At 43.8% G+C, this 11,158-nt stretch overlaps 1 long non-coding RNA gene across 1 annotated transcript; it reads right to left on the reverse strand.

Annotated features, from left to right (window-relative positions):
- Nucleotides 1-5,085: 5,085 nt before the first annotated feature.
- LOC118559330 lies at nucleotides 5,086-5,975 on the reverse strand. Its single transcript, XR_004928783.1, has 3 exons — nucleotides 5,705-5,975; nucleotides 5,400-5,462; nucleotides 5,086-5,125 (listed from the first exon to the last, which is right to left on the reverse strand). It is a non-coding gene; the product is annotated as an uncharacterized LOC118559330 (long non-coding RNA).
- Nucleotides 5,976-11,158: the final 5,183 nt, after the last annotated feature.

An 11,158-nucleotide genomic window follows, 5' to 3' on the forward strand; every position in this document is an offset into this window, starting at 1 on the left:
TAAAACGTGACTTTATAATCACTACAATTGTGTCAACTAGGTAACATTTCTCTTAATGAGAAATGAACTATTAGCAAAGCAGAAAGACTGGTTAACCGGAAGTGGTGCCGGCCATCCTGACTTCCTGAATAAGGTGACTTGGCTTTGGTGTGGTCAGTCTGATAATTAAAGGCCTGGGATTTAAACCTACAACCCTCTAGCTGTGCTGACGACCATTTAGGCTCACATAAACCCTCCATAAAGGAAAAGTGTGAATCAGTCATGGTTTAATCAGCTGATTGAGTTGTTTCTGGCTCCAACTACAGGAGCTTCATCATCCTGCCCAGTGAGGACTTCCTGATTCATGTTTAACAGAAAATATTCTCCTCTCATCTGTTTCCTTTGATTTTCACGCAGCATTTTGTTTCCAGTGTCTGAGATCAGGGTGGTACTGCTCGGGAACAGTCTTTCTGAGAGGATTGCTGCTGTAAACTTCATCCTGGAGGTGCCGCTGTTCAGCAGAGAGGAGGAACCAGACTATTTCCCGTCAGAGGACTGTTTAATGACCTGGAGTTGGTTCTGATCAACACCCCAGATCTTCTGGACCCCAACATGTCTGAAGACAAACTGACAGAGTTCATGGAGAACTGTGTGAGACTTTCTACTCCTGGACCTCACGTGTTCCTGCTGGTTCTGCAGCCTGAAGACTTCACTGAAGAACATGACCAGCGGCTCCACAGAGTCCTGAAGCTGTTTGGTGATCGGCCGTTTGATCACGCTCTGGTTCTTCTATCAACGCCCAAAACCAAAGCCTTGCACTTCATGAAGAAGAACAGGCTGCCTCCCTGCTTGAAAGACCTGATCAATGTGTGTGACTACAGGTTCCTGTGGAGGAAGAACCTGGAGCATCAGCAGCTTTTCACATGCTTGATTCAGCTTTTTAAGAAGAACAATGGAGAACATGTGAAATGTAAAGCAGAAAACCGTTGACCTGTAAAACCTGGAAGAATTTCTTCCTGGAGCATATCCCCAGTTTTCTCTTGTATAAATGTATATAAAGGTTTTCCAGATTCTTTTGGTCCACATTTGTTCCTTTTTTTCTTTTTAAATTGGAGGTCACTAAACTTTTAAGTAAAATAACTTTATGGTGTTTAATATTTACTCTTCTGAGTTTATTGAGTGAGAAATACATCTCAGAATAGATGTATTTGTTTTTTTTTAACAAATTATTAATTTGTATTTACTTTAAAATTTTATTATTGAGTTTAGCTTGCAACTTACTTTTTAAGCAATGTAAATAAAATCAATCTTTTCTTTATTGATTGATTTTTTTTTTTTTCTTTCTTGGGATTTTTTGTGGCTCTATTGGCTTGCTTTTTCTGAAAGTAGGCTGACAGGAAGAGAGGTGGAAGAGGGGGAGAGACATGCGGTAAAGGACCGCGAGTCGGATTTGAACCCGGGTCGAACACGTCGAGGACTAAGGCCTCCGTATATGGGTCTCACTACCTGCTGTGCCACAAGCGCGCCCCTCTTTATTGAGTTCTAAGTAATAAATTAACTAAGTTTTAGTGTCAGACTTACTTTGTCACTGTTGTGGTGATATCGGGAAATTTCATTTCAGTACAGCCCATCAAGAGAAAGACAAACACGGGTAGATCGGAGACTGTGGCTGCAGCCAAGCCAGTCCCCGCCTTCTTGCAGAGTGGAGAAATGACTGCAAGAAATGCAAGAAAAACCGCCAGCACAAAAGCAAACACACAGAGCAGACACAGTTCAGGTGATGAGGCACATATGGTGTGTATTTATCAGCATGTTTGTGTGTCTCCTGTCACCATCTGCCAGCGACAGTTTTAGATGGTATGTAATTAACAGTTCAGAAGGGCATTGTTTGAGCAGGTGTGGAGCGGGGTAGAGCATCTTGTTTGCATAACATCCAGGAGAATTTTAGATAAGCCAACCTCCAGTGCTAGCCATCAGGGTGCCGGATTCAATAACAAGGAGGTTGATTTGTGTCAGGCTGTCTGTGAAATTTGAGTCAGCCTTCAAGTCTTTGCTGGTCTGTCTTCATTGCAAGTCCCAAAAAGCTGAATTTGTTGGACTTTCTACCATAAATGGAGCCAGAAACTTCCCCGAGATCTTTCCATTCCGCCATTCAGTTCTAACCACAGCCGACATGCGATGCTGTGCAAGCATCGTATCCAGCTTGCGGTTTTGTTCACAAAGCATTTCAGTCAGGGTAATGACAGCTTGGCTTAAGTCCTCACACACTCCCTTACTAAAGCCAGAACTGCCACTGATGTTTTTTCAGAATTTGCCGATATATCAGGTAATCGGCCCACTCCACTAAGCAGAAATCCTTTTATCATAAATATCTATCACATGTATCTTCCATATCCTCAATGGACAAAATAGACAGACATACCATCCTCCATACAGGATGGTCAAAAGGTTTCCTTTCTAAGGAAATCCAGCAGGTTTCATCAAGTCTCTCCAAGCAGCATTCACTCCTCCTGAAAGAGCGTAGAGCCACAGTGGACAGTCGTCTGCATTGTTGATGGCTTTGCAGCAACCCCTGATACTGAGCATGCATGAAGCGACAGTGGAGAGGAAAACTCCCCTTTAACAGGGAGGAGAACCTCCAGCAGAACCAGGCTCAATGTGAACGCTCATCTGCCTCGACCCCCTGGGGCTTAGAGAAGACAGAGCAGATACACAGAAAGAGAGACAAATATATATATGTATATATATATCTATATATATATATATCTATATATATATATATATATATATATATATATATATATATATATATATATATATATATTAGGGCTGGGCAACGATTAAAATATTTAATCGTGATTAATCGCCCTGATTAATCGCGATTAATCGCGATTAATCGCATTGTATTTACAAACTCCAAGAATGAATTCAAAAGTAGTGTAAAGAGCACTTTTATTTTAATGTTCTGCTGCCATATGAACAAAAGTGTTGTAACATTTGTCGCACTTATCAGTAACACATATTTAGTGTAAAGCTCAACTTAAACATGTAAAACAAAAAATAGCAATAATAATAAATTAAAGCTTATTGCCACTGACAGGGAATTCACTTTATGGGGAAAAAATCTACCAAAAACAGGCAATTTCTGAGGTAACCGCAGGGAGCAGCATTACCATTTTATGTTCAATACCAAAGTTTAACTTGGCAGTGGTTACAACTAACTTGTTTCTGTCATATTCGATGCTGGAAGAACTTTAAACTGAAATGCTTGCTAACTCGATATGCTTGCGTTGCTTGCATTTATTTGACGTTGACACGCGTTTTTTTGTTGTTGCTTTCTCGCGTGCATATCCACCTTATTTTTGACGGAAACATGGAGGCAGCGAGTTGACGTTTGTTTGAGCGAGACTTCCGCCCGCTCACTTCCTGTCAGTGTTTAGCTGTCTGAGAGGCGGCTCATGCGGCTACTTCGTCTCAAATTACTCGTCATTATGACTTCGAGGAAGACCGGGATCATTTGTGTGGTTAGAGGTTGTCATAGTAACGGGTGTAAAAGAAAGGTTTACGTGGAGCAGGAGTGTTTTAATCATCAACCGTGTACAAAAGCTGTGGATACGAGGCGCCCTACTTCATTCACCCTCAGCCGAAGAATGAGGAATCCCTTCGCCTGTGGTTAAAAGCTTAAAATCTGAAGAAACCACCGAAGCGACCGTATGTTTTTTTCATTTTGTGGACAAAAGACCAACATAAGACCACATGACGCCAGAAAAGTGTCTGGGCTGCGAAGTTCCATAAAAAAACAAAACCAGGAGACGTCAAGAGGAGAGGAGACAGGTAAGCTAATGTTTTGATATCCTCTCATAACATCAGTTAAATCCCAAACATTACAAAATTAACTGACCAGCAATCTAATCACAACGAGCCAACGGCCAGTATGTTTCTGAATCAGATAATTCATCAGCCTACCTTCCATAAGTCGCCGCTGCATGACTGAAGGCTTTCCCTGGAGCCGCAGCATCAGAGCACTCTGAGGTCTCGTAGAGCCGGTTGATGCAGTCAGAATCCAGCAGCGTGAACGTCGGACTAGTTTTAGCTTGAACGGACATCAGCCTCCATGAATACCAGGTAATCCATGTTGATATTTATTAACACCGATCCAACTCTTTCACTGCGGAGGTTCGCTTCGGTAAAGTCGCACAGCAGAGCCGTCCGCACCAAGTAACGACACAAAACAGGTTAAAATGTCCTCGTACGTTATATGAGGCCACTTCTTTGTATCATCCACTCACTCATGAATAGTTTGAAGCTGTGGCCCTAACCTGCCACTTCGATTGCTCTGCAAGTTTTGACACTGTTGCCGCGACAGTTGATCATTTCAGTCAAACTAATGTTATTTGGCCGAGGGAAGCGCTGAAACGGAAGTGCGGCACACACAAACGGAAGTGGGACAGACCTTCACAAAATAAAAGCATGTGAGCAACATGCGTTAACGCGCGTTAAAGAAAATATCGCCGTTAATAGTCTAATGAGTTAACGCGAAATTAACGCGTTAACTTGCCCAGCCCTAATATATATATATATATATATATATATATATATATATATATATATATATATATTGTTTTAAACATAAGCATTGCTAAATTTCTACTTTTAAAAACTCATAGTTACAAAACGGAAGTGGTGTAGGGCCTAAAAACATAACTTTAGGTTGAAAACGGTTGTTAGTTGTAATGTTCATTGTGGTAATGTGATCTTATAAATTAAGGCAGGGGTCACTAACCTTTTTGAAACTGAGAGCTACTTGATTAGTACTGTTTCACACAAAGGGCCACCAGTACTGACCTTTGAACTAGTCAGCGCTAACCCATAAATATATTTGCAATGCTCTCTTTTAAGATGAGCAATAAGATAGACAATATATATATATATATATATATATATATATATATATATATATATATATATATATATATATATATATATATATATATATTAGGGCTGGGCAACGATTAAAATATTTAATCGTGATTAATCGCCCTGATTAATCGCGATTAATCGCGATTAATCGCATTGTATTTACAAACTGATGTAACGGGTGACATCAATGATGACATTCGACCAGGTTTCAATGAGAGCTTTTATTCTGGGAAAGAAGAGTAAAAACAAATTAACCTCCTCTTCAATTCAGTTTCCCTGCATTCCAGCCCCGCAGCAGCGCGCAACAACGCTGTCAGGGAAATTTTTTTTTTTTTTTTTCCTCAGATACAAATGTCAACAAAAGTAAGAAATCTCCTCACAAAAATTATAAACTAAAAACCAAGAGGAGAAAAACGCCACCTAATGGCCACAACAACACAATACAGTGGGACAGAGTTAAATAAAAAAAAAAAAGTATAACTTAAAATAAAAACACATACCTGGGAAAGAAGAGTAAAAACAAATTAACCTCCTCTTCAATTCAGTTTCCCTGCATTCCAGCCCTAAATGTAAAAATAAAAACAGTGTTCAACCGAGCTTTGATGGACTAGCAACGGGCTACCAAAATAAAAAAAAAAAGAAGTTACAATAAACGGTTCATAAAAACCCCCAATGACGATCAAAACTGCAAAACAACACACCCACAAACAATAATAGCCGACATATGGTAGAGACCTCAAACATAAACAACATTCATACAGTAAAACAAGCATATATCGTAGCAGCGAACTTCCCTCTGACTTACCCGCAGCAGCGCGCAACAACGCTGTGAGGGAAAAGGGGAAGGCGGAGGAGCTACGAGGGCTGGAATGAACTACGGAAGCCCAGGAGACACAAACAAGGCAGAGTGCAAAAAAGCGACCCCCGCAGGCAAAAAAAACAACAAAACAAATAAACATAACTGAATAAGATAAAATTCACAAATTCTCAATATAAAATTATTTTGAAATAATAAAAAAAAAGTACATTTGTAACTCTGTTACACTCACCCCCACTGAATTTTATCGAATACAAGCGTCAACCACACAGTACACATCACAGTAAATAACACAAATCACAGATCACCTGGGGTCGACTCAAGAACATAGACAACTAACGTATCCCATAGGGATGAAGTGGTATGAGGGCAGCGCTTATCCCCCAATCCATCAACTGCCAACAGGGTGCCTTGTACACCCCAATAAGACCCCAACACACAGTGTGGTACAAGCTCACTACATAATACAAAATGAAAATATGTCCAGACAAAAAAACGTCAGACCCAAAAAAAATATAGGCTGGCTGGTGGAGAAAATCAATCAGTAAAGGCCTGGAACATTGATTTGCAAACAGCTTTAACATCGAACTTGTTCTGAACAACATCCTGCCTGGACATAGTCTGTATGAGCCTGTTCACAGGTCTGACTAGTCGACCGAATCTAGACCTAACTTCCGTCTGTGCAGTATAGTCCTCACAGTGCACAGTTGAGGTCTGGTCAACAGCATGCAGAATGTCAGAAGCACCATCTGTATGACCCACAATACTAAGGATGGGATCTTGGTTCCTTACATCCACCGGGACGTTCACAACGGTCATAGCTGCAGAGTCACCCCCCACAGATTCACCTGTCGTGTAGCTCATGGGTGAAACTGAGCAGTCTTTGTGACCAGAGGTCATACTCTGTAAGTCAGCTACATCCGCCACTGATGAATTTGGCTCAGACAGCTGTGTTAACCATTCAATGGTCCTCCTCTCCGAATCCATAGGCTCCGGATCAGGCAAAGGGTCCACCACCCCTTCCAGAACTCCAGGCAAGTCCCCAACACTGCCACAATGAAAGCCAGCACTTGTTTGATGCAAGGTGTTGTCGTAACTCTCATGCAACATTCCCTCATCTCCTCCAAAACCATCCGTTTCCGTAGCCGAGCATGCATCAGCAGAGAGAGAGAAGGCAGAAGCAGAATCAGATACCTCACATGTGGGATCCACTGGCAGGAAACTGGCCAGCATCAGCATGTTCCTGTGAACCACCTTTTTCTGTCCAGTGACTGTGTCACAGATCTTGTATGTATGTGTCGTTGGATTAATATCCGTCACAGTGTAGATGGTCGATTCCCACCGGTCAGCAAGCTTCCTCTTACCCCTCTCTTTTCTGTTGGCTAAGAGCACTCTGTCACCGACGGCAATGTCAATGCCCTTAACTTTCCGGTTGTACAGCCGAGCGTGTCTTCTCTGTTCTTTTGAAGCATGGTCCTGAGCAATCGTCATTGCCTCCTTTAGGTCATTGGTGAGACATGCCACATACTTGTCATAGTTCCCCACAGCAGAGTCATCAAGGACAGCATGAAAGAGGACTTCAACAGGCAGACGAGGGACCCGGCCAAACATGAGGTAAAAGGGGGGGTAACCCGTTGTCTCATGAACTGCACAGTTATACATAAAGGCTAGTGTCTGTAAGCGCCGTGGCCAGTCAGCTTTCTCTTCAGGGGACAATGCACGGATCATGCCACCTAAAGTTCGATTGAATCGCTCCACACTTCCTTTCCCCATCGGGTGATATGGTGTCGTGTGTGTCTTTCTAACACCTGAGACCCTGAGGAGTTCACTTATCAGCTGACTTTCAAAATTAGCTCCTTGGTCACTATGAATCCTCTCAGGAAAGCCAAAGACACAGAAATATCGGTCCCAAAGAACTCTCGCCACCTGCTTAGCTGTCTGGTCTTTACATGGAAATGCTTGAGCCATTTTTGTAAAGTGGTCAGTTATCACTAAGACGTCAACAGATCTGTTTCTGGAATCTTCGGCTGACCAAAAATCTATACACACCAGTTCAAGCGGTCTGGTTGATGTTATAGTCTCCAATGGAGCTCTACCCTCAGGCTCAATGGTCTTACTGACAATGCATCGCTGGCAATGTCGAACATGGTTTCTGACATCCCTGTCCAGAGTCAGCCAGAAAAACCTCTGTCTTGTCAAGCCAAGGCTCCTGAACTGAGCTTGATGACCTGCTCTGTCATGCACTCCATGAAGCACCTCAGTTTTGAGTGAGTCAGGTACAATGTACTGGAATCTTTTTGCTTTGGTTTTCTGGTCCCGAGAAATCCTGTACAGCACACCATTTCGTACAGTTAGTTTATCCCAGTGCTTTAGATACTTTGTCACATAGACAGACTCTGTAAACCTCTCTCTCCTAGAGGGTCTTCTACACCTCTCAACATAGTACAGAACACGAGAGAGAGTTCTGTCTTCCAACTGTCTGTCACGGAGTTCGCATTCAGTGTAGGCAGGTAAGGTGTCTTGGCCAGATGGAATGAGCTGAGGCAGATGATGGACCAGTTCAACGGCACGGGTTCTCGCACCAGCATCCCACTCCACCTGTGAGTGCAACACAGCAGACACATCCTCCATTGCAACAGACCGAGTGAGCAGATGTAGTGGGCTGCATGTTGACTGAGCGCTAACACTCACTGAGGAGGATTCTTTCTGACCACTGGATGATCGAAATGCAGTCTGGATTGAGGAGTTTGACACATCTCTAACTTCAGCGAGGAGACTGGCATAGGGTTCGGTGAGGAGCCTGCAGCCAACAGTCTCTCGAACAAATGGCTCACGACTCAGTGCGTCGGCCACAATATTCTGCGGGCCTGGGATGTACTTGATGTCAAAGTCGTAACTCGCCAATTTAGCCACCCAGCGTTGCTCACAACAGTCCAGTTTAGGCTTAGTCAGAATATGAGTTAACGGATTGTTATCAGTCCAGACTGTGAATTTGTGGCCTTTCAACCAGTGGCTGAACTTGTCACAGATGGACCATTTTAAAGCCAGAAATTCCAACCTGTGAGCTGGGTAGTTCTTTTGGGACCTGGACAAAGATTTGCTGGCAAAAGCAATGGGCCTAGCTCGTGTCTCACCCTGCTGAACCTGTGACAGAACAGCACCTATGCCATCCAAAGATGCATCAGTGGATAACACAAAAGGACAGCTGAAATCTGGATGAGCCAACACAACGCTTTGCGTCAGTGAGGACTTCAGTTGTTCGAAGGCTTGTTCCTGTGTTGTCGTCCAATCAGAGGCCTTCAACTTCCTGGATGGTAGTTTACTTTGATAATGTCTGCCTTTCCTTCTGTCGCCCTTTAACAGATCAAACAGCGGCTTGGCGATGGTAGAGTACCTGGGCACAAAATGTTGATAGTAGTTTATCATCCCCAAAAAGGATCTTATCCGCTTCTGAGATGGAGTCACGCCATCCGGCTCCATAAGTTGGGCAGCTGTCATGTTGGCAATGATTTCAACCTTACTTGGGTCTGTTGAAACACCATGCTCATCAACAATGTGGCCAAGAAACTTAACAGATCTCCTTAGAAAGAAGCACTTCTTAGGAGCCAGCTTCAAATTGTGCCTTTGCAACCTAGCAAACACCATCTCCAGGCGCCGCAAGGCAGATTCCTCATCAGGTGCAAACACCAGCAAATCATCCAGATAGCACAGTAAACTCAGATAGTTCTGGTCTCCGAATATGCTGGTCATCATGCGCATGAAGCTCCCAGGACTATTGCAGAGACCCTGCGGCAGACGGTTGTATTCATATAAGCCCATAGGAATAGTAAAGGCAGAATACTTCCTGTCGTCCTCGTGGAGTGGCATATTACAAAACCCAGAGGTCAAGTCCATGGTACTGAACAGACTGTTTCACCCCAATGCTGCCAGACAGTCTGCCTGATGGGGAAGAGGATGGGCATCCCTCAGGGTTCTCTTGTTCAACCAGCGAAAGTCTGTGCAGATGCGGAGATCTCCATTTTTCTTCCACACTAGAACTAGAGGTGATGCGTACTCGCTTGTGGATTTTCTGATGATCTCCTTCTCTTCCATCTCACTCAGGACTTGCCGCAGTTTCTGATACTGGCCAGGGGGTACACGCCTGTATGGAAGCCGGAAAGGTCGGGTGTCGGAGAGGTTTATACGGTGCACAAATCCCTTTGCTTCACCACAATCAAGATGATGACGAGAAAATACACCCTCATACTGTAAAACAAGGTTTGCCATTTTTGCTCTGCAGTCCTTAGAAACTTCACAAGACTTGATATCAACTTCACCAAGCCCAACTGATCTGAGCACGTCTTTCACCAACCCGGCATCTGCAGTAGATGACATGATAGATTGCCCAGAACTAGCAAGTCGAACCTCTGAGCACTCTGCACCATCCATGTCTTCCAGTGCCACAACGGGGTAGACATCAGCTAGCTTTGTGTTGCGTCTCAATAACACAGGCCTTTCGGACATATTGATGAGCTTCAATGGAATCCACCTGTCTCCCCACAATGTAGTCACAAGCTTTGCAACTAGAACACCCCGGGGTGCTGAGCGGGATGACGTGGGCTCTGTCATGATAGTGCTGCCTGGAGAAACAGAAGTATTTTTGGGTAGTTTTCCCCACACGAGATACTCTCGCCCAGGCTCAAGGCAGGTAGCTGAGTTACACCTTACAGTACCAACCTTATCAGGAGCATTTCCATCCTTCCATGGATTAAGACCAGACAGCATGGACAGGAAATGTTCAGTTTCTGGATCCCCAGAAGGACATGGGGTGGACACCGTCCTCCAGTAGGACTCACACCGCTTGGATTGATGCAAGATGTGTTTAATGACATTAGTGCCTAGTATCAAGTCATCATGCTGGCCTGGAACAACGAGTGTTGGAACCACCATTTTACAGCCATACACTTCCATCTCCACATCAAAAGTGCATTTAGGCTTAACTCGAAGTCCACCACATCCAACAAGAACCACATCCACATCACTTATGCATTGGTCAGTTATCACTCCAGCCTCTTTCAGCTTCTTTTCAGCTGCCTCACTGATGCTGCATGCCATTGAACCACTGTCCAGCATTCCGCCCATCTCAAATGTCCCACCCATGTTCACAGAGGTGTAGAAAAGACTGTCACTGCTGCTAACTCTGTGAACATTTTGATAAACGAAGACTCCTGAGCCATTACAGGATTTCTTCTCTGAATTGTATACAGTCTCAGCATCTGACATGCCATCAGTTTGGGAGTTGGTAGTTTGACCTGCACTGCCTCCCTCCGAATACAGGTCCACTAGTTTCCCCCTGACTGTGTCTGGGAAGGATTTTTCATGGGACAGTTCAGTTTGGTGTGGCCAGAGGCAAAACAGACAAAACACAGTCTCTCAGACATACAGTGTGAAGTAGTGGTGTGG

Source organism: Fundulus heteroclitus, unplaced genomic scaffold (genome assembly GCF_011125445.2).
Source record: "Fundulus heteroclitus isolate FHET01 unplaced genomic scaffold, MU-UCD_Fhet_4.1 scaffold_276, whole genome shotgun sequence".
Taxonomy (NCBI): domain Eukaryota; kingdom Metazoa; phylum Chordata; class Actinopteri; order Cyprinodontiformes; family Fundulidae; genus Fundulus; species Fundulus heteroclitus.